A 24,570-nucleotide genomic window follows, 5' to 3' on the forward strand; every position below is an offset into this window, starting at 1 on the left:
GGACCTTGTATTTAGCTAGGATGCTTCTAGGAATAAAGTGGAAGTGCTTACCTGCAGAGATATCAGATTCATGTAACTGTACATAAATCTACATATTATTTTTATTTTAATTGTGATAGTGTAAAATTTGAGTATCTTTGAAACAGTGAAATAGATGTATTGGAGTACTTATGTGCATGTACTGAGGGAGAAATTATAGATGCTTTTTAAGGTCCTGCTTGAGAAGGCAAGAATAATTCTTGGCAACTTAAATTGTAAGTGCCTTGAATCAGTTTTCTGTTCCTTTATAAAGAAGCAGGAACATAAGCCTTGTGTAGTAATATTTTGTGCTTAGATGCATACTGATCCAGGAAGTTAAATGATCGTTGCAAAATAATTAAAACCACTTATGCAATTTATGATCAAGCAATTTCAGCAAAAGAAAACAGAAAATGTCTACATTTATTAAACTCCTTATATGCATTCCTAGAATTGCTTGGTGTATAAATCATTACATTTCATAATTGCTATATATTGGTGGGGATATATTTTTTGAGAGGCATCTATTGTAAATAAATTAATTTTTAAGCACTGAATTAATATTTGCCAAAGGATAAAAATGAACAAAACTATAAAGCATATGTTCTCTCTGCTAAGTTTTTTAAAAAAATATATTTGAGGTTTTCAAAGCATCCATGGCCATAGGTGTTTCTACAGACACTTCTGGGCCAGAAGTCCCTCAACTTAGAAGAATCTTAAAGCTTTAGAGGCAACCAGTCAGCTGTAAAAGGAGAAATATTACTACAAGACAAATAATGGAAAGTTCAATTTGGAAATTTTTCTAAATGGAAAGTGTTGCAATCATTATTAATATTACTACTGCTGTGAAATCACCAACAGAAAATATAATGGTTTTGTTAGATGCTAATAGGTATTTAAAATTCCGTGAACTTAGTCTTTGTGTTACTCCATTGTGTTCTGGTGGACTGTCACTTTTAGGTTGCCCATAAAAATTATTCTGGAAATAGGACATGCAAAAACTGAAATTAAAAAATGCATAAATGAAAAGGAAAAAACTGTTTTGACATTCCAAAGAAAGCAGTTCAATATTAGAAGTAGAAAGTATGTTTTAGAGGTGGGCTGATTTTTTTTTTTAATTCAGACTTTTAAGTTACTATTTTTTAAGGTGGGAATGGAAACGTAGGAAGTTAGGATAAGGAGGAAATAACATTGAATAAAGAAAATAAGCAAACTTAAAAGGGTCATAGAAATCAGTGGCACACAGAAGAAACTTAAGAAATACTGCACACCCTCAGGCTTCATTTTCTGTGGCCTGGAGACCCTCACTTACGACCAGAATTTCATATATCTCAGCCCAGCTAAACCAGCTTTTTTGACCTGATGTGTTTGAAAATGGGAGCTCGGATGAGATGTTGGTTGTTAATCGCTGTCTTTGGCCTTGGTATATTAAATAAAAGGCAATGGAGAGAAAAGAAGGAGGGAGAGAGAGAGAAAGAAAGAAAGGAAGCAATGGAGAACATATGTGCATTACAGTCCAATAAAAATAAGGGAAAAATTATTTAATAGATTTCTCACAAGTACTAGAAACAGAAACACAATGGATTTACTCCAGTAAGTGAACAATATTTTGGCTGAAAATAAACAACATAGGAAATCTAAAATATGTATGTCTCCATATACAAAATTAAGGTTCCTCTTGAATCCTAGGTTAAATGAGCCAGTTGAACAAGAAAAAAAGTGGAGTGACTAATGTTTTCATGTGCAAAAATTAGACTCTTTTTCTTTCAATTTTCAAAATACATTGATTTTGCAGTGCATATGCATAATTTATAATTTCTTTTTTTAAAAAGATACCTCAAGGATCATTTAAAAAAAAACCCAAACTTTTCCAAATTCTAAATTCAGAAATTAATAACAAAAGAGATCCCATCACAGTAGTTTACTAGAAAAGAAGTAAAAACACAAAACCCAAGCGCATGAAGAACCCTAATGTTTGCTGGTTGTTTTGGTGCATTAAATAACCTCATTCTGTCTGGACTGGCCAGGTGAACCCACACTCCCACAGAACTGGAGCTACAGTGCAAAGAATAACCAGGAGAGAATTGATATAATATATGCTTACAAAAAAAATAAACAGAAAGGAACAAAAAACCAAACAAATATAATTTATTACCTGTAACTGACCTGATTGTCTATTTACAGTGTTTGTGTAACTGCTGTACCAAATCCATAAATAGTAATTTTAATGTCATACATGTTTTGCATTTTAGAAGAACCCCTATAAAATGGTCTATGCTCATCAGAAGGCCTGAATAAATGTTTCACTTTTTTACTTTTATTAATATATAGGATCAAATCTTAATCTAAATTTCTTATATTCTTTCACAGAGTGTTGTTATATATAAAGGTTTTATGTGGGTTTTTATCAACATTACACAGAAGTGGGAAGAATTTAACTTGCATCATGCCAGACAATAAAATATTTGCATGCATGGTAACTTTTTGGGGAATAAGAAAAATCAATGTCACATACTGATGCACTGAGATCACACAAGGGTACAAAGAAAAACAACTGAAAACATTAAAATATTTTAATCTGTCTTGTGAAGTATCATCATTTACATAGTTCTCTGAACTGTCTAACTCTCTAGCTGCAAGTTTGGTCCTCTCTGAAGGCAAACAGTCAAACTTCTTTGGTAAGAAAAAGGGAAAAGAAAGTTTAAAGTATATGCTTAATGTTTCACTACAAGTAGAGAAGCGGGAATCATTTTAATACTAGTAATTCTATATCCTGGAAAATCACTCAACCTACCTAATTTCCTCATCTTCCAGTAGGAGCTACTTGAGTATACATTAACATATTAGTTTGAATCAGCAAAGTGCTTTTGAGAAAAGTCTCCCAGTTCTCAAATAACATGTGTTGATTTAGATGTCATAGCTGTCTGAGTATGCAACCTGGTCTGCTTTCAGATGAAACAATCCAGGAAAATTTACCCTGTGAACATCCCAAATGCACTCCAGCTGCTGGTAGGGGTTCAGTCCACAGCAACAACACAAAGCTAGTCTGAACTGAACCCCCGTCCCAAATATGCATGGTGTGGACACTGGCTCTTCGTGAGCTCTGCGGACCCAATTGTGTTGTGGTGTGCTACTTCCAGATGTAGTAGACATACACAGTCTCCCTCTCTCACACAAGCTCCAGATACAGTCTTAGGCAATGAAGTTGGACTCATGTCCAACTCTTTTCACTTGTCTTCTCCGGCAGCCTTTTTCATCTCCTCAGTTCCTGTGTTAAAAGCCAGCTTCTCTGTGGGACGTTCTCTCTGCTCAGTTTCTCATCTCTCAGTGAAACTGGTTGACAGATGTTTGTCTCTCTTGTGAGTTTTGCTTAAAATCCTACGTAACCTTATTTTTGGCCTCACATGGGAAAAGTGAAGTGGAACAGAGAGAAGAAAAAAGGAAATAATATGGGCAGGAAAAGCACTTTTAGTCTTTATGTATGTGTAGATCACTTTTTAACCACAAAAATAAAAAGGATTATTAAAAATGGGAAAGTGTTTAAAATATATTCTTTCATTTAAAGTTTACCTAAAAGTGAGAAAGACATTAATGATTGGATAAAGACCTGAAGATAATAATAAATGGCATTTCAAAATAATTAGCTTTTTTGCCTTTTAATTTTTTAAAAATTGCTTTCAAACTAAATGTAAACAAAAATATTTTGTTCTCTTTGCATGTTCAATAATCCTTTATTGAGTGAACAAAATGAAATCAAAAGTAATGTGAACTGCTTGGGTTTTTTACTTTGGTGGTTTTTGGTTTTTGGGTCTGTTTTGGGGTTGGTTGTGTGTGTGTGTGTTTTTCCTGCCTAGCAAAAAAATATGTGCTTTCAGGTAATCCAAATTATGGATTTGGTGACAGCGTTCAGTAGATCAATTATCAGCAACTGAAGATCTCAGTACGTAATGCACAAGATATAACTGGATTCAAGTTATCAGTTAACCTTTTTCTCAGACAGATTTTGGAACCTGTAAAATTTTCCATCAGACAAAGGAAATACTGTTATGCTGTGCTTCAGCTGTTGAAAATGCTTGGTAGCTTGAAAGATCAACAAGTTTGCGCAAATCCAAATACAGAACTTGTAAATGCTTCTGCAGACTGTGGTGAAAGTCAGAGCCCTTTGTTTGGCCTTGAATTAAAGCCAAACCCACAAGCTCTTCATACACTTCAAATTCTGTTATTCTAGAGACGAGAGGGAAAAAAAAAAAAGTGAAGCATTTGAGCTGTAAATGTGCAATCAATAGTTTTGTCTGTCACTGGGGAGAACTAGAGTGATATTTCTGCTACGTCCTTGAACTGGAATGCTATGTCATCAGGTGCATCTGTTACTCTTCATTGGATAGTCATTTGGCTTAAGCTCAAATTGGCAAACTTCTGAATTGATTCAGGACACCTTTTAAGTCTTGTAGCACCCATGTCTGGTTTTACAAATCCCCATATGTGGAGAAAAAGCATTCATGTTTTTTGCTACCTTCATGTTTTGAATGATATTTATGTCCCACCTGTTTCTTTGCCTCCATTTATGCTTGATCAGTGGCGATTTTTTTTAATGGTATTTGAACACCAGAGAGAAATGTACATTTCTAATGGACATATTCCTGTTCCCTGAGAAAGATGAAATCTCTCTGATTTTGCTTCATGTTGACTTTTCATAATATTTACCTGAAATACGTAACATGACCTTTTAAAATAAAAGACTTTTTCTATTTATCCCCTGAAAAATGAGGCATGCCTGAGTTCTGCAGTGATTAATGTATAAATACAGAGTATTATGGATGGGAGCAGATAAGTTCTATTGACTCCACAGGACTTGAGGATATCAAATGGAAACCAAGTGCCTTTCCCTTTGAAAATGAGGGTACTTGAGAAAATCTGTAAATGAAAGAGCAACAGACAGAGAAAAAAAAAGCTATTAAGAAAACCATAGAAGAGATTAAAACCAGCAACAAATGAAAGTATATTTCCTGCCTTTTGCAATGCTATTGGCTCAGGGGGATGAATGAATTGAACAAGTAAATATGTCTTGAACTTTGCCTGTTCTCTACATTCTCTGTTTTGCAGGTGCAAGTATAAAGGAGACAAAACACTCAGTTGTCCCTTCTCACTCCCAAGGGATAGTGTTTCAACAGTACCTGCAAGCGAAGAACTATGATCTCTATATTTTCATTAAAGATCCTTTGGCTGGACAACATGTAGAGACTCAGGTTCTGGATTGCACTCAAGTCTGATATTTTTTAAGTTATTTTATAAACTTACTAAATTAGCGTAAGAATCAAACAAAGGTCCAAAAAACAACATTCTCAATGTGTGAATCTCTGGTAGCCAGAGTCAATGGAGCCCTCCTTTAGCTGTAGTTACCCTTGCAGGTAATGGTTTCAGTGGTACTTACAACAGTGTGGACCTTGATCTCAGAAAAACCCTACTCAAAAAACAAACCAAAAAAACCCAACCATACCCAACCAACCATCCAAAAAAACCCCACCAACCGAAAAAAACAAAACAACCCAGCTGGTTTACACTCAGCATTGAATAAATTCCATATTGTTATAAGTTTCTGTCCGTCAGCTACCTTTCACTATCATAGAATCATAGAATCATAGAATGATCATAGAATGATCATTGAGTGATCATAGAACTATCTTAATGACCTCATTAAAAAAATACACGTTTATAGCTGAATACTATTGAATACAATTTCCAGTAGTATGTTCTCCTAGGAAAGTTAAAAATCCATGAAGCTGAACCATTTGAGCATTCCATGTAAAAATTTTGAGTAGGAAAAAGTCATTATCTGCAACAGTCAACAATCCTCATTTCACACAGACTGAATAATCAAAGCTGTCTTTCAGGAGCAAGAACAATATTTTTTTTCTTTAAACTTCTGCAGATAAGAGTAAACATATTAATTGTTTGAAACTTGGGGGCTTCTAAAAGAATTACTTCCCTGCACACATATTTTAGCATAATTTTATAGCTGTGTCCACTACAATGCCTGGAAAACTACTCATGCACGCTAGTGAATGGAAATAACTATTACTAGGTGAAAACAACCAAATATATCTGCAGGCTTTCACTATTCAGATTATTATTTTTTTATTTCAAAAATTCAAAAAGTGATAGAAGTAAACAGTAGTGTCTCTTCCCCAGCATATGGTGAATGCAAACTTCAAAAACTTACTTTCCAATAATCAGGTATTTGGACTACGATTCAAGATACAATCACTGTGGCGTTAGCACAAATTTAAACAACAAGAGTATGGAAATGACAATAATGCTTTTTTGATATTAGTATCATGATCCAATAAAAGTAATGTGCATTTCTTTCTTTTTTATTATACATACCTGCAGACATTAGGTAAATGCATGTTAACTTTCTTCTTGTATCTGCCTTGTCAAATAATTCTATTCCTTCCCAGCTGGAAGATTTGGAAATGGTTACCCATACTTTAACCTTTATGCAACCCCAGCTAGTGGGGTTTGAATGTCATGATCTGTGCTGTCTTCAAGACAGTAATCCTACCTGTCTCTTCATGTGGGGGTGATCCTGGTACTAGGATCAGTGACAACTCTGTGACCCAGGTCACTGATTTCTCCTGAAATACAACTATGGCTACCTGTAAAGGAAATCCATCCCTCTCTTTTTGTTTAGTAGTTCCATTGGTAATAAAAATTGCACAACGATTAAAAGCAATGATTGTATCCGCTGTGCTCTGCATGGGTACCTCTTCATGCATTAGTAATACAGGTATTCAATAAAACCCTCATCTGCTTTCAGCTGACAATTGTTTAACTTTTCTTTACACAGAGGCTCATGTTCTTTTTGCAGTATGACAAAGCTTAATGGAGATGTTGTGAAATGCTTTCATTGAAGATCTTCTTTAATTATAGATGTCCTGCGTGACAAGTTCTTCTTTAGCATATGTTTCTTCACTCCAAGAACATCAGTTTAAGTCAGTGATCAAAGTGTAGTTGAGAGAAATTCAGTATCTTAATAAATCCAACCTTGCTCTCTATGAACTTCCCCTTCCCCTGCAATTCAGCCCCAGCTCACTTGAATCAATCAGATTATTTAATGGTGCCATTCATACCAGATACTGCCTGTTGAATCATCACAGAAATCAAAACTAAGTTCAAATCACTTTCTCACTACTTATGAAATGCTGTAAGAGTAGCTTGGCTACGCACAGCGTTTCTCTTCTTGTTTTTGGTGGAGAGAAAGTGAACCTTGTGTAACAGACCACTTTGAAACTTAAAAATCCAAGTATTTTGTAATGCATCTGTATTTGTTTGGTGGTCTGCAAGTGATTTTTCTCTCAGACTCAAAATGTGAAAATCTACATTTTTCAAACAGCTATATTTAAGTTAATTTAAAGACAGCATAGTTGTTTTTACAGTGTTTAGAAAGTTAAATCTTGAGTGTAGACTCAGTGAAAAATATTTTAACCATGCTTATTCCAAGTGAAAAGGTTTTATTTATTTACCATGTTAGATTCAACTATTGACCTAGCTAAAATGTGCCTTGAATGGTTTGCACAAATCTGTGTTTGTGTCCTGTGCTGCAGTAACATAGGGGACTTACGTGAAAATAGGAAAATACTGTCTTAATGAGTATTCACATAACCTGAGTGAGAAAGTAGTTCTGAGAGACTATTAAATTGCCTCTGCCTGTTTGTATCAGCAAGCTATCGGTTCTAAAGTGAAAAGGAAGAAACATCCTCTTAAACACGGGTATGACTAGTTCACGTTAGAAAGGCTGATGGGAAATAATTACAGATGCAAAATACATGCTGGATCACTTTATCGCATAACATGGCTGAGCTTACATGTGGTTAGAAACCGATCTGGGTTTGGGAATTGTTTTGGGTTTTGTTTCCATTACTTTGCAGCTTGTAATGCTGACAGTAAGCTTTGCAGAATGTCATAAAAGGTCAGTGGTGGAGTTAGCCCTCAGCCGTAACTGTATCTTAACTATGATGTAGAGGTTACAGAAACATGTAAATACAATTTTCAATGACAATATAATTTTATTACCTCTCTGGCTATTAGGAGTCGAATATATTACTTACAGATGCTTACACTTCACACTTAAGAAGCTATACCCAGTGCATTTACTAAATATACTGTTTTGAAACTGCTTGTATGCTTACTATATGCCTCAAAACACAGAGATATCTTTTACTCCTCCAAGAGCCGTAAGTCCTCACATTGGTAAAATTAAAGACTTAATTTTTTGATACCCCAGCCCAAATTATGTCAAATCCCTGAGTGATAATGCGACAGAATTCTCTATATGCTACATCTATAGGATATACATTTCGTTTTGAGCAGGGTCAGCTGGACAGTTAAAAAAAGCAACAAAAAGAAATTTCAATGCATTTTTTGTATTTAATTTATATGTTTAATTTTTAACACAATTATGTTTAATTGTTTGCCAATGAAGTAGTTGAGTAGTAAAAGTTGCAAAGCAGTTACAAAGCAGATTTTTTTCTCATTTACCCAGTGAAATTCTTAGAGGAAGTATTGTGAAGTCACAGGGATAAAAAGCCCTTGTATTCATTGATCACACCTGTATAAATTAATCACAGACTTATATGAAAATAAAGTATTAGGAAGTTTAACATAATTGTATAAAACCTGAAATGTATTAAATTAACTGTGCAAGGAACTTTTTATTTTTTCCGACAACAGAGAATATCCTTGGTATAAATTGATATTGCTCAACTGAGTTCAGCAGAGATATACAGATTTCTAAAACCAATCCTTTGACCGGCACTTTAAAAGACAAGATATCTTTATTAAGATATATTTTAACACAAAGCTATTTTAGCTTTGCAGGCCGCATTCCACCTTGTCCTTAAGAGACAGCTTGAAAGACAGCTTTACTGTCCAATGGAAATTCCAGTAACTGAACATTTTTAATAATGTTTCTCACAAAATAAAGGAGAAAACAAAGAAAAAAAATCAAGCATTTTGACAGTTTAAAAGGCTGTGAGAAAATTCAAATCAGAAATGCTGAGATTGTTGTTCACAATATTTTTTATTTACACAGCATTTTTCTTCATGCTTGAGCTGAAACCTTTTCAAACAAGAGCTGTAATATCCTCAGGAACAAGTATATGTGGTCAAGGGCAACTGTTCAATTTTGGGTGGGAATATGGGTAAACTGGAGGAAGTCCAAAGGGCAATTTCTTTTACAAGATCCTAAGCAGACTTTAGCACTCATGAGGATTCGTTTCTCTCTCTCTTTTTTTTTTTTTTTAAACTCAGGTTATTCCCCCTTGCTAAGTGAAACACCTTTGTGAATTTGAGCTTGGGCCTTAGGTCTTGAGAACTTAATTACTTCTTTGCCCATTCATTCCCTTTTATTATCCTTTGTCTGAAACCTTTACATCTTGTTCCTCATCACCAGCAGCTTTAGGAAAGAATTATTGCACTTCATCTAAATTTTTTTAAACTCTTGTAAAAAGAGGTGAAGGTGTAAACAAGGGCAGAATTGTCATTCTAATGACAATAGATATGTAGTCAGGAGTTCCTGGCTCCTGTGAAAGGCTCACTGGATAAAAAGACAGCCATGTTCAGCTCATTTTCATTGTTATCTCTTCCTGGAGAGAGTGTAATCAATTAAGAGAAAGAATATGCTAAGCTGTCTTAATTTGGAAGTGAAGTCAGTAGAAGGGCTACCAAATAAATGGAGGTTGTAGACAATATAATTTAACAGACCTCTTGAACCATTCCTTCCCATTGATTAAAATCTCATGCCTTTTCCACAGATAGCTGTTTTTTCCCCTGTATTGACAACAGTTTGATCATGGGGTCTGACTGAGTCCCCCCTCTTTAACCAGATACTCGAACTAACCAAGTTTTTCTAGACTGTAATAAGAGAGGAAGAGACATATGTATCCAGAGGTGAAATCATACCATATCTTAGCAGAATGTCTCTAACTTTTACTTGCATACATCTTTTTGTTGAATTAAGAACAGTGAAGGTCATTTCTAAATTTCACAAAGCTACAGTTGGGCTGATGAACACTTATATTCATGATTCATCAGGTAATGTAAAAAAAAAACCAACTTTGGTTGTTCTGAAGAGAAAATGTCCTTTGTTCACTCCTTCAGATGTCAAGCTTCTCCCGTGTTCCTCTTTGTCCCAAGTAAGGAGACAGAACGCTAACATTTCACATTTCCCATGAAATATACATAACATTAATTTTATGTTGTCGTTTGCATTTGAAGAAACAAGATGAATTAAAGTAATTAATTAAAGTTAACTTTTAGTGACATACTTCACAGAACTATGGTTAGTCATCATAAATGCTTGTTTTTGTCTGAGGAGACTTTTTTCATAAGACAAGTTGAGTTCTATTTTTATTCTACTGGTGGATTAACAAAGCTAAAGTAGTTCGATTAACTTCAGATTTTGAATGTTGGACTTAATTTCAGCTGTAACTTTAATAATGAATAATTGTAAAAAAATATATACTTTTCACTCTTGACATGAATTTACTTTGATAGTTTCTTTTTGTCACTTCTGTGTATATTATCCCAATGTGGGGTTTTTTTTGAATTTTTGTTTTTTTAAAAAAGCTCCCTCCGTATCTCTCCTCAATTTTACATCAGACTAGACCCAGTGAATATAAGAGAGAGATATTCAGGCTCTAAAGAAGTGGGGGAAAAAAATTCTTTATGTGTTCACTCCAGAATTTAGATCTTTGAAATTCATCCACTGTATTGCAGTAGGAAGTCAGATCTCTCTCTGTCCTCTGTACTTCTAGTGTTTTGTTGTACACAGCAACATCCTGATATACCCTGACAGTCTTCAGCACAAAGTCCAAACATCTGAAAGAATAAGCACTTTATATTGTGCACGTTTTCATTGTCTGTGTTTTTCATATTTCTCATTTCTGATAGTAATATTAATACTAATGTGTTAACTTCAAAGGAAAAAGTGCTATTTTAATAATATTTAATATGGATAATTAGCTTACTTAACACCACAATATTAGGAAATTTGGCGAGTGATTTGTTTGTATGTGTTGATTACAAATTTAAATATTTTTCCTTGCAGCTCAAATACTTTATTAAATCTGCTCTCCATTTTTTTCCAAGTTTCATTTTATTTTGTTTGATGAGCAATTATTACTTCTAATGCACTTGCAAAATGTTGTCATTAAATACATGATGAAAATATTGTATCTGCTTTGATGTAGCATTTGATTCCCCAGCTGAAGAATCACCGTCTGAATGTGTTAAACTATACGTACATAATGCAAGAGAAGAATGTAAATATGGACAAGAAAGAAGGATTGGCTGTCTAAAATGGAAGAAAAAAATGCTTACTTGTTTTAAATATAAAAGAATTAGCACAGATTAGTATTCAAATAGTTTGGGTCTGATTTAGAGGGAACTGCGTGCAAGAAAGACTTAATGATACATCTTTTCCATAAACAACATCTTTTTTTTTCCTGTGACAACTGTGTTCTGTACATGCATGACAAAATCCAGTGTATGTATTCATGATAAATTGCTTATACACATGAAAACCTAAAGCCTTCTGAAAATTAGGTCAGTGTGAACAAACAAATGCTGGGTGTTACAGAGTGAACCCTCTGACACATTTCTCTGAAGAAGAGTGCCTTAATATGGGAAAAGCTGCAAATGTCTTCAGTTACATTTTTGTTTATATTTTTACTTTTTTCCAGTTTTAAAAAGAAAACTTATGAAGTTTTTTTTTGCTGGATGTTTGTTTTTTTTTTTTTTTTCCACAGTAGTCGCTGATAAAGGCAGCGTTCTTTTAAATCTAAAAATAGAGGCCTCCTATGGACAGTAGGTTTCCTTTTACACTCTCCTGCAGTCTGTTTCTTCTTATGCTCCCCTTCCTTCACAGTTGTGGCAAGTCTTGGAAAGCATGCTTTGGGTACTTTTATTTTTCCTTGAAACAATCGATACTTTTCAGAAAGACGATCCCTTTTGTCTTTTGCTTTTCCTTGTACCTTTCTCTGCCTCTATTTTGTTTCCTTCAGCCACAAGCTGATTACCTTTCCCTTCATGTTCTGTCAGTTCGTTGCAGAGCGGTAGCAGTGGTCCAACACCACTGATCCTCTGAAGACACTGTAGGAACAGGTTGCTCACTCACAGAATTTTCGGTGAAATGAAAGGACTCCTCCCCTAAGAAGACCAAAAAGGCTTTTGAAGTCCAAAAGCTGTCTTTTATATGAAGAAGGACAGCAGAACCATTTTAGAAATTGAGAAAACTCAGCAGAAAGCAAAAGGTTTGTAAAGAAATCTTGCTCTGTCCCCTGTGTCTTTGCAGGGCAGGCTCTTGCTTCCAGGTCTGCTTTCTCTCAAGTTAGTGGCTTTCTGAGCTGTAGCAAATTCTGCAACATTCCTTCAGTCCCTAGGAAACCTCATTTTCTGTCACTCTTGGGAATGTGTTTGCTCCCTTTCCCTCTCAGAGGTATGTCAGTTCTTTGTTGTGCTGCACACTCTAAGCTTCTCATGAATCAGCCTTTTCGTCTTTAGAGAGTGTAAATTGCTCCAAGGGTAAGGGAAGATCAATCCCCACCATCAAATGCCATCTGACCTAGTTGTTTCCTTTTTTAAGGAGGTGCAACATACAAAAGAAGAATAAATTAATCAGATTTTATGCTCTTCCTCACAGAAACTTATAATAATCCTAAATACATTAATTATTAGTCAAGGAATAACTTTAAAATCCAGTATGTGACCCATGGTGGTCACCTTCCACGTGATCTGCCTTGCTACTTGTGTTTTGAGTACTAAGAGAGTAGCAAGGTTTCAGGAACAGCTTAAATAAAATGGGAGCTTAGAAGAAAGAATACTTTTAAAAAAATTTTATTTGTTCTTGACTCAATGAATATTCCCCACTGCTTCAACTGGTTAAAACATTTCTTATAAATTACTTGAATTATGCTGGAATTATTTTTCACTCTTTGCACTCAATCTTGGAGGCAAAGAAGCCTTTTGCTATTGTTTCCCCAAATTGTGATGTACAGGACAAAGTTGCTGGGTGTGACGAGCCATCTAAATCACATGATGTAATTTATCCTCCTTGACAGAAAAAGTAAAGCCTGACAAGCAGAAAATTTTAAATACAAAAAAGCAGACTTCTGTACATTGTAGTTGTGCACTTGCAGCCCAGAAGGCTAATCATGCCCTGGATTGCATCAGAAGTATGGCCAGCAGACCAAGAGAGGTGATTCGCCCCCTCTATCAGCTCTGGTGAGATACCACTTGGAGTGCCATGTCCAACTCTGGAGCCCTCAGCACAAGAAGGATCTGTTGAAGTGCATCCAGACGAGAACCACAAGGATGACCAGAGGGCTGGAGCACCTCACCTATGAAGACAGGCTGAGAGAGTTGGGCTTGTTCAGCCTGGAGAAGGCTCAGGGGAGACCTTATAGCAGCCTTCCAGTACCTGAATGGGCCTGAAGGAAAGCCGGAGAGGGGCTGTTTGCAAGCGCAAGTAATGATAGGACAAGGGACAATGGTTTTAAACTACAGTAGGATGGGTTTAGATTAGACATTAGGAAGAAGTTCTGCACTCTGAGGGTGGCGAGACACTGGACCAGGTTGCCCAGAGAGGTGGTAGAGGCCCCATCCCTGGAGACATTCAATGTCAGGCTGGATAGCCTATCTGGATAGCTCCTTCCTCCAGTCTTGCTTCTGTACAGCATCTTCAGCGTTTTCCTGGATTCAACCAACTTCACAATCTTCTGTTGTGCTCTCCCAGATTTAGTTCTGCTACCTGCTTCTTCCTGACCTATTCTTTCAAGTCTTCCAGCTACACCACTGTGGCAGACCCTGTGCCAAACTGTCTCCACCTTTCTTCATTCACCCAAAAACTCCTTCCCTGTGAGCGCACTAAGTTTTTCCAAGGAAGAAACAATCTGCATCTCCCTCCAGAGGTTCCCCCCTGCCACAGGGCACTACAGCCAGTGCTAGGAAGTCATCTTCTTGCTGCCCAGACACAACATATTTAACAAAATATGTGATCTATGATATTTACCAAGCAAACATAAGATAAACAGTTCTTCCCTTCTTTAGAAAAGCATTTATGTCAGCTAGTAGAAAGATTATTGTTTGTAACTATAAAATCTAGGGGGGTTTCTCCCCTTATTTCTACTCAGCTCTTTTCTGAAGTCCAGGGCAGAGTAGAGTTTTATCTTCTTGGGACATTTTGGGAAGTATTCAGAACTAAACCTCAAGATTACCTCTTGTAAAACCACACAAATTGGATGTTGCAGGTTCCCGGACATATCATACACTGAGTATATTAAGAATAGAAATCTGGCACTGTAATTAATATAGGACATTGTGAACAGTGTAAGATACATTATAGATACATTTTAAATAAAAGCTATCAAGCTACGCATGTTCTTCATACACTGCCAAGGTTAAATATTTTAAGGGGCAGAGTTTTGGTATAAAAGCCTGTGGAAGAAATCACAGGTATGATAAAAGGAGCAGCTTCTACTATGATAGGGAGCTGTTGAAAAGCAGTTCTGTAAAATTAAGAAGGCAAGAATAAAATCCAAATATCTGATACAAAAGACACGAGCATGACATAAGATATCTAACAAAGGCTCTTACATTACAGTTCATAATACTGTAGTTCCTACTCTAGTTCCTCTAGCTCCTACTACTCAGATTATTCTTTACAAGGGTATGTCTGTGGAGAACAGTGGAGATGCGTTGGAGCAGTAACATGGCATGCTCCTGCTACCTCTAAGGAATAAAGACAAACACAAGTTTTAGTGGCTTCTGAATCTTCTCCTGAACTCTTATAGTGACCCATGGTACGTAACATGAATGCTAATGAATGCTAAAGTTTGTGCTACTGTTTTACCAGTGTTTTTTTCCACATCAGCTGCTGGGATGTTACCCTTCAAAAGTGATAGACCTTCATCACACAGTTAATCATAACTTGTCTGAGAGAAGCCAAGAGTCATTCCTGCAGACAGTCAAGTAACTTCACCCACAGTGGTCCTTCCCTGGACTGTCTGTGGGTTCTTTTCAGTGTGTCAAAATGGATGGACTCATAGGTTTCTCTTCCTGGTCTCACACTGAACTACTGTCAGTGATAGTGGTATGAGGAAAGTATTTTTTAAAGGTAACATCTAAATGGAAGACTTGCTATTAAGGCAGACAGTTTTGAACATGAATGAAAGAATTTATCAGCAAGAACATTGTTAGATATGAAGCCTATGGGAAGATTTCTAACAGATTCACTGATTTTTCTCCTTTTTCATCTCTTGCTTATCTGTTAAATCTTCTGGTTTGCCAGGATGTATGTCTGGCTGGTCTCACTTCATAGTCCGTACCTGAAGGTTGATGTCACATGGTCTAAATCAATTCAGAAGAAGGAAAGTCTCAGACAAGAAAATACAGGGCAGGAATTTGTTGTTGGATGCTCGGGAGGATTATCAGCTGCCAGGCAAAATAGTCTGAGTTCTACAAGCAAAGTAGGCAAGCTGCCAACTCATCCCAAAGTGAAAACCAAGCTCTAGCCTATTCTCTTGCTCTGTCTCTTCTACTGATTATAGAGTACAATCGAGCACTGGCCGAAGGCTTTGCTGTAAGCAAACACAAAACGATACATCATTGCAGATATGATCTAGCTGAATTGATTTGTTCATGATTTATTAATTCATAATAAGTAAATCTCTTAATCATTCAGACCTGCAGTGCTCCAGTTCTAGTTGCAATATGGAGCAGTCTTAAAGTACATAAACTAAATTTCTTTTCACTGAAATTAGATTGGGACACACACTGCAGGATCTTAGCTAGTATTTTCCCACTGGTAAAAGGCATTTATTCCATTAAAGGGAACTAGAACTAACCCAAAGTAAGAGCTTAAAATGCATAGAGTGGGGATTTTTGATCCTGACTCCAGCTGCTTGTTTAAAAGATTTGCTCTTTTTGCAGCACAGGACTGCCTAATGGAGGCATTTCAGGTTCATTTTCATTAGAATAAACTGAATTTCTATCCTCGAAAATTGTATGGATAACACTGCACGCTGTTCTACTATGTCTTCCAAGGCATTGTGTCAGTTTCACTGGTCTGTAATTTGGGCTAATTTTACCCATTTACAATATTGACACAGCCCTGTTTCTGCTCCTGTTCACCATTTAAGGCTACAGTAAACATGGAAGTGTATTCTTCAGTCAGCCCTATGAAGCTCTTATCCAAGCTGCTTGCCTCTGCTTCTGTCGCAGAGGGGTCTCTGAATGCTCAGTCTGGACCAGACGTACCTTCAGCTGTTACAAGTACAGAAAAACACCAGAGGAGACAGAACTAGTCCAAGAGTTAGCTAAAGACAGAGCTCTGCCTTTCGGTTAGCCAAAAGCCCAAAAGTATCTAGGAGATGTGGAACAATCTGAAAGTATCATATGTTTATTTAGGGTACAGCTTGGATGGCTCAGAATGACCTGTGTGCATCGTGTTGTAAGAGGGCACATGAGGACAATGGTTCAAAATAGAAAGGGAATGGGCTCATAAGACACAAATCTACGTGAAGCCAGGGTTCACTAGCTTCAAAAACTCACAGCTTTTTCCATATAAATTAATATTTTATATTCCTCAGAATTCTAATACTTGTACACAGGTCACGTAAAAATTATTTTTACTCTCCAATAATGGATTTTAAACCTCGTTGCTGAGTTTCTGGGCCTCGTCTGGTTATCAGCTTAAGCAGTTTGCCCCAAATAAGCTGTCATCCTTAGTCCTGACTCTGTTGATCTAATGCGCCCGTCATGAGTGTTTCAGGATTTCAGAAGTTTTATTCTACAAAAATTGTTTACTGTTAGTGTTTCTTTTAGTGCTTCCTTAGTAATGCAGTCTAGTTTCTCCATCACTAGTATATTTCCAGATGTATTAGATTATAGTGAAGGATGATAATGAAGATTTCTCATTTGCTTTCATTTGGTATTTTCTTCTATTTGCCTCCCCTTCAACTCCATATAAATTAATCTCTGCATTTTTCCAAAAAGATGCTGTACTGAGAATCAAGAAAATCATTGCACTGCCTCATCTTTGTAGATTTTTTTTTAATTTAATCAGCAGCTGCCTGGTCTGTTTTTAGTTTTATCTATCTGTGGTGTTTCCAACTTGTGCAACTAACAATTAAAAGTTTCATAGTCAATCTTGACTGCAATTTGTGTACTCAGTTACTAAACTTGGTTATCAGTTGATGCAGAAAGTAATGTAAATACCTTGAGTCAGCGGGTTTCTGATAAACTTTGATACGTCAAAGCAATACAGAGAAGAATGACATTTGACCATATACTCTCTGCTAAGAAGTCCATTATTTTTCAGCTGCTGTCCAGCTTCCTAGTTGCAGAAAAAGGAATGACAGAAATGTTTGTCAGGAACAAGAAGGTAGAGTAATTCTAAAAGTATGGTGGTCTGACTTATAGTAGTAGTTTGGTCTCTCAATAGAACTCATAGCCTCCAAAATGTTCAGACTTTGGATGAATAGGAATTTAGGGAACTGACCCATCCAATGAAAACTACATTGCATGCCTGAGACCTTGTAGGTCCTGGACATGGAGGTGCCTATGTGTGGATATATGCATTTGTAGAGTGTGCTCACAAAGCATAAAAGAAGTGATGTTTTTAAAGTTCTGGCTCTTCATACGGACATCTTAAACATCCAGGCATTGGGCTACATTGAACACTGGGACAATGCAGCCTGACAGTACCTCAGATGCACCAGTGACATTTTTTAATGGTTGTTTTTACTGTCTGGTCTAATCTTATTTGATACTTTCAACAACACTTTAAAGACTCCTTTGTAGAAGTTTCAAATCTTGCATCTGGGTAACTTACTGAAAATGTAACCTGACAGTGGAGTGGAATCTGTCTTAGCTTCTTTTTGTAAAGGGATCAATAGCACTTTACACCTAATCTTTATTTCAGCTTTTAGGCTTTTAATGCATCATTTGCTCCCTTTTGACACATAGTGAGAAAAAAAGTGCTACAAAACAACAATATAATTTTTCCTTCAATATAATTGACAAGAAACTTTTTCTTTAGCTCTGTGGAAAGAAAAATCTAAGAGTTAGGGTCACAGAAAACATTTATTTTGTTTTTCAGAAGACTGGGCAAAGGAAATGACTTTTCAATCAATATAAAGCTAGTCAATCAGAGAAAAAGACAAAAACCGAAAAACAGTACAGAGGAAATTGAAGGGCCTTTTGCACTCTATGCACAAGGGTGAAGAAAGCATTTTCCCTAGACTATGCATGAGCAACTGCTCTGCTAGTTGGCTTCCCTCATCTGAATCAGCAGGAGCCAACATGGGGAGAAAGGGAGACAAAAGATGCTGTGGGTCATTGAGTTAACCAGGCTTGTCATCATTAAAGACTTCTGTTTAGGGTCTCCCTCTGTTCCTGCATGCCACCCTGACCACAGTGGAAGGGATGCTTGACATTTGAACTACGAAAGGAAGTCATGGTCTGGGAATTTTTGTCAAATAAAGGAGTCATAGTGAATATTTTATTCAAACACGTTCTAGCTTTCCACCAGGCCTGTTAGAGGACTTTTTTTTTTTTAATTTTGTGAATTTATATGAAGATAGGAATGTCTCTAATTATTCACATCACAAACATACCTAGAAGGGCCTCTCAGTTACTTAACACACTTTGGCAGTTTGCAGCACAATGAAATGCTGTTAAATTTGTGACTGGGGAAGTCAGAAGTTCCCTCATAATTAGGAACAAACTTGAAGGCAAGAGGAAACCAGTGCCATTTCTGCAGGAGACACAAGCCGAGCATATTAAAAGGTGTAGCTAAAACTATCCAAGCCCTGAACTACATGATGTTTCTTAATTTCGTCTAGATTTTAGGTTATTATTTTCAAAAAAGTCAAAGTATTAAATCAAAGAACACAGACAAGAAATAACAAAGCAACACAGCAGCTCTGTGAGAAAATGAATCACTGCTGAAACAATTTAAGTGACATTTTTTGGATGCTTGGTAGAATTTTTATGGGATTATTATTTTACTCATATGGTAAAAAGAATCCAAGGCTCTGAAATTTATAGGCCCCATTTTGTACCTTTCACATATTTCTCTGTGATAAAGATGGTTTTCATACACCAGGCCTGGAGGGCTGGTTTATTTCCCCAGTAGTCTGGCTCGGAATGCTTAGTGACATGGGTTTGGAAACAGAGGATTTTTGGATCAAGTGACTTGTTTCTAAGTAGGACACATTTGTTTTCCTCAAAGATTTCGAGATTAATCTGGCAGTCCTTAAGTTTCAGCTTCATCTCTACCTTACAGCTATCACCTTTCTTATTCAAGCATTGAGGAGATGAGCTAAACCACCAGTTCAGACCAGGACAGCTATACCTTTCCTTAACTGACATGCTTATGCCTGTGTACCCATCCAGATGGACCATTCCACCACAGCTTCCACTTCCACACGGCCTAGTCTGCAGGTGTTATGTCAGCTATGTATCCAGAGTTGCATAGGCTTTTCACTGGTACCAATCAACAAGGGGCTGCACATCTGTCCTGCATCTCCTTTAGTGTCAGCTTCCCAAGTTGTATGGCAATGTCCACTTCCAGTGTGTGGAAAGAGAACTTTTATAAAATGCTTCTGTACATCAAAGGCCTTTTCCTTTATGGAGAAGTAATTTGTTTCTTTTTACTGTTCACAGTCTAATAGGAAGGTGAATTGGAAGCATCCGGGTAAGAGTTACCACTGCAACCCACCTCAGCTGGTGCTTCTTCTACACAGTGAGCAATTATCTAAACTTTCTAATTTTTATTAGTGTCATTAGAAATATGAATGGATGCTTAAAGGAACTTTGCTATCAGGGGAAGGAAACACTGTACACCACAAAATGTGTGGGGTTTTTTTCAGTTACCTCAGTTAATTGGAAAACTTGGGAAAGTTCAGGAAAAGGTTAAGCAAACACTGATTAACCCTCTATCCACTTGGAGGACATTGTGTCCTGGATTAATTTTCTGAGTAGAAAAGACTGAACGAAACCTCAGAGAATTTACCCAATTTTATTTAATCTATGAAGCAAAATTGAAGAATGCCAGATAAGATACAAGTAAGAACATGAACTAATATAGATTTTAAAATAGGTATGGAGAACATGACCCAGAAAGGGCAAAGTTAAGAATACTTGTGCCAGTATTTCAGTATAAATGCTTACTATTAGGCAGACTTTCTAACCTAATGCAAAATCAGATAAAAGGTGTAATTTGAAATACATTACTAAGGGAGAGGTGAGAGGTTAAACAGTGTGGTTAATAAATGTAAATAAGCAAACCAGGGAGACTGAAGTTCAATTCATGAATCCTAATTTAAGCCAGTACTTTTGAAGATGCGTAATGGGGACACTTTGTAGTTGTGACCATTTCTTTGAAGCTGATCATCTCAGTCTATCAAAACCACTTAAAACTCCTAATTTCAGATGCCTAAACAAACTGGTCAATGCCAGGTGTGAAACAACTTGTTGCCCAGCTTTACAGTAAACACAAGCTGTTAGGTACTCAAATCTTTTAAAACTCAGGTGTTTAATACAAGAATCTAATCCAAGATTGCTGGCACAGAAGTAACATTGAAGTATTGTCATGAATGATCTACACCACTTGCATCTCTCTAATCTTCACAAGATACTGAGACTACCATGAGAGGGAGGAAGTAGCTCAGAACATAAATACTTTCTGAATACAGAAAAACTTGAAATGCATTTGCCTGTCCAACCTGGAAAGTAAAAGTGGAGCATGGGACATATAGCCTTTTGTGTTCAGTTTTAAAAGCACAGATCAGTCAGTAGGTCTTCTGGTTCTTGGTCTAAGATTGTCCAGGAAAAGTCTGATGTGAGTTATGAAGATGAAAAGGTTATTACTCAAAACTGCAAAGCACCAGGACATTATTGGGAACTAGCTTTGTTTGCATTAGTTCTATTGTGTGAATCATCAGAAATGTTTGGGTTGTTTCTGAGACAGCACTTCATCCCAGTTGCTCCTTGCCTCTTTGCTTGAGTTTGGTGAGGAGAAGAGTCTTGCCTTACCTCAAAGCACCCCAGCTGCCTGGGAGGACCTTGTCTGGGCCTCACAGGAAAGAACATTCCAAACATCAAGTACTTGTGTGTTATTTCTGTGCATTAATGCACGCTTCTATCATTGCCATTTTTGACGCACCATAATATGTCATCAGTCTGAATGATTTTTTTAAAGTCCAACCCTCTATGTATACATAAACCACAGCAATAACCACAGGACAAGACTATACAAAATGGAGCCACTAAAAGAAACAATTTCTCTAAATGACTGTTGATAAATATATTTTTATTTCCTGCAAGTACAGGTCCTAGAATTCATTCTATGTCCAGGTACTTGAAAACTGCATGCACAGATGTTTCTGTGTGCACAAAAAGAGGCCTGTTTTTAAAATGCATCTTTATATTTCTACTCTCTATTGCATCTCCATAAATTTTCTTCAGAAAGAAGTCTGAAGAGTACTAAACATTTGCTGTACCATTGAGTGATATATAGGCTTTACCGCTGTTGATAAAGATGTTTACGAATTCAAATCCTTGCTTTTGATGTTTCTAGACAGAGTAGGTACTGAACTTCCCTGTTTATATAATTACATTTTAAAGCATTATCTTTAGAAGCCATGGGTTATTTCCTAAAATAAACTGACCAAAAAGGAAACAAACTCTCCCAGGACAAGAGGTATAGAAAGTAGATAGACTAGCAGTCTTAAAACAAAAGCTACTTTTTCCAACTCTAAACAATCAAAACTTCCATAATAACTTGTCATCAAGTAGAATATACATTCAAAGGGGTGTCAGATTCTCAGTGGTAAAATTCATTCTTTCTATGGTGAAGTCATATGAGACACTGATTGTTATCATCTAATTGTTCCTATACTGTACTTCCCAAAATGCTTTTTGTATGTGAAGATTGTAATATATTAATAGCTGTGTAACTAGATTAAAATAGACTTTTAATCCATAATCTTACATATTTCATAATGACCAGTTTTGAAAAATGAAGAGTAAATAGGTAGACTCTAGAACTTCCCAGTCCTTGAGTTATGTAGTGAGTCAGTTTACTAATCCGGAAAATTATTATTTAAATAGTAAATGAAAATCAGAAACAATGTCCCAAGAATCAGCAGAAGTTTAGCTATTCATTAAGTGGGAGCCTGTTCAGGCCAAAAACCTAGAGCAAAATTGCCGTGGGAAATTTGAAAACTAACAGGGAATTGCAAGAGCTGATTTTCAAAGGGATGCTGGATCATCAGTGGACCAAAGTAGACTATAAATGTCAATGTAAGAAAAAACCCAACCGATTTCCTGATCGTCTCTCTTCAATAGAGAAATTTTGTTGCACACTTCACTGGCAGCTCTTTACCTTATCAGTCTAAGGTGGGGGTAACATAGAGGAAGTTGGAGAGAAGAGTACTAGAAGAAGCAGCTGAAGAGGATAATATACCTTAGTCTCAGATGGAGCTGGATGACAGTAGTGGAAGTGTTAAATCTGGATATCCTTTTACTTTCCCATGCTGAGTATCCTGTATGCTAGGTTTCTAGGTGCAGACTTCTGAATGCAATATTTGCACGTATTCTAGTTATCCTGCTGAAGTCAATGCAGTTAGTTTCTCATGTGTTTGATGGGGCACAGGTTTAAGTAATTGGCTCAACTAGATATAGACCAAGATTATTGATTTATATAATCAAATGTAAAATTATTATAACCTTTTAATATGACCATTCACAGCATCTGAATGCATGCATTTCTGGGCTAGCTATTTTTAAGAACAAAACAATTAGGCATACAAAAATACAGTGCTACTACAAAAATGATGTAGCATTAATTATCGTTAGTATGAATGTATTAGTCTGCATATGCCACTGTACAGTTCTTCCTTTTCAAAATCCCATAGAAAGCTCTTTTGATTTTATTGTATTTAAGAGTTCTGCTTTCTACTTCACTCATTTTGTGTCAGTCCTGAAATATCTGGCCTGAACTGTGGGACTATAATGAGATGTACATATATTATAGAGTACTGCTGGTGTAGGAAGGTTTTTTGTTGGTTTGTTTTTTGTTGGTGTTTTTTTTTTCTCTCGGCCTACTGCATTTTATAAAATGTTTACTGAGAGATGCCCAGTACTCTCACTTCAAATAAAGCAATCAGTTCTAAACAGCATTGACTCAGGGGGTAGCCCTCAGCGATAAGCACTAGTCTATTTAGACTGTTCTCTATTCTGTTTAGGCATTTCTTCATTTCAGACTACATGGGGTAAGGGCAGGAGTGAGCACAATGATGTGGCCTCAGTGCCAGGCCTCAGAGCATACCCTGTGACATGGCCCCAGGCTCTTTTCTATTAAGCTGACCTTATGTCTCAAAGCCTTATGACCTGTGACACCACTCAATTGTTATTTAATCAATTCAGTCAAAATTAAAAAGGTGTATTTTTATTTGCCTTAACACCTTTTCTTTCTGGTATTTGTTTTGGTGACCTTTGAGTATTGGATTTCAGCTGTCGATAACACACCGCATGCCAGATTGCTTTTTCTAATAAATAATGAAGCAACTTCTGAGGATTATTTGGATTGCATTGATGTGGGCTAGAAATAGTCTGCAAACATAGCCCAGAAAGAACAATGCAGCTGCATATTCTGAGACCATCTCACAGGAAATGCAGCAGGAGAAAAGAGTTGTAGACGCTGACTAAAACCAAAACTACTCAAATTTTCATTCAATTACCTATATAATATCTTCACCTTGAGCTTCAGTTAAAAAGAAAAAGGTCTCTTTTACTTGTTAAAAAACAAATCTGCTATAGACAGCAAAAGAAAAATATAAATCTAATCTAAACTTTTGGCATATTTTGTAAAAAGGTTAAAAAATCTGAATATAAATATTGTTTATGCAAATATTTGGAAAAAAACTCTGTAACTTTCTTTGTCTTTGCACTTCTGTGTATTACATTCAAAAATAAATTTATTCAGTTATATAAGTAGATCCTGGTTTGGAGAGGTATTTATAGCTATTGATATATGCATGTACCAGGCACTATACAAATGGGTGAAAATTTCCTGCTTCAGAAATATACAGTCTTAAAATAATAAATTAAATAAAAATGAGTCATGATTCTTAGAAATTTAGTAACAATGACCACAAAACAGATGCAGTTCCAAAGAACATTTGCATAGTGCTGGTGCTTGGTGCCTTTACCCCCACATACAAGTAAGGCTCAACACCAAGCCAGACAACATTGGTGGTTACTTTTGAAATTTCATCTAGTGATACTTTTTCTTTCTCAGGCATTTCTGAGCCATTTTACCCTCTCACCCCAAGTTGCAATGTGGAATTAAATTCATGCATTAACTCTAATTAACTGTGATTTAAGTGACAGATAATCTTAATTTCATTGATCTCGTAACTGTGACTCTGAATTTAAAACCTTTCCATCCTGTAGCTCCCCACATGCACAATCACAAATTTATTGTCT

Source organism: Gallinula chloropus (genome assembly GCF_964237585.1).
Source record: "Gallinula chloropus genome assembly, chromosome: 2".
In the NCBI taxonomy this organism is placed as follows: Eukaryota; Metazoa; Chordata; class Aves; order Gruiformes; family Rallidae; genus Gallinula; species Gallinula chloropus.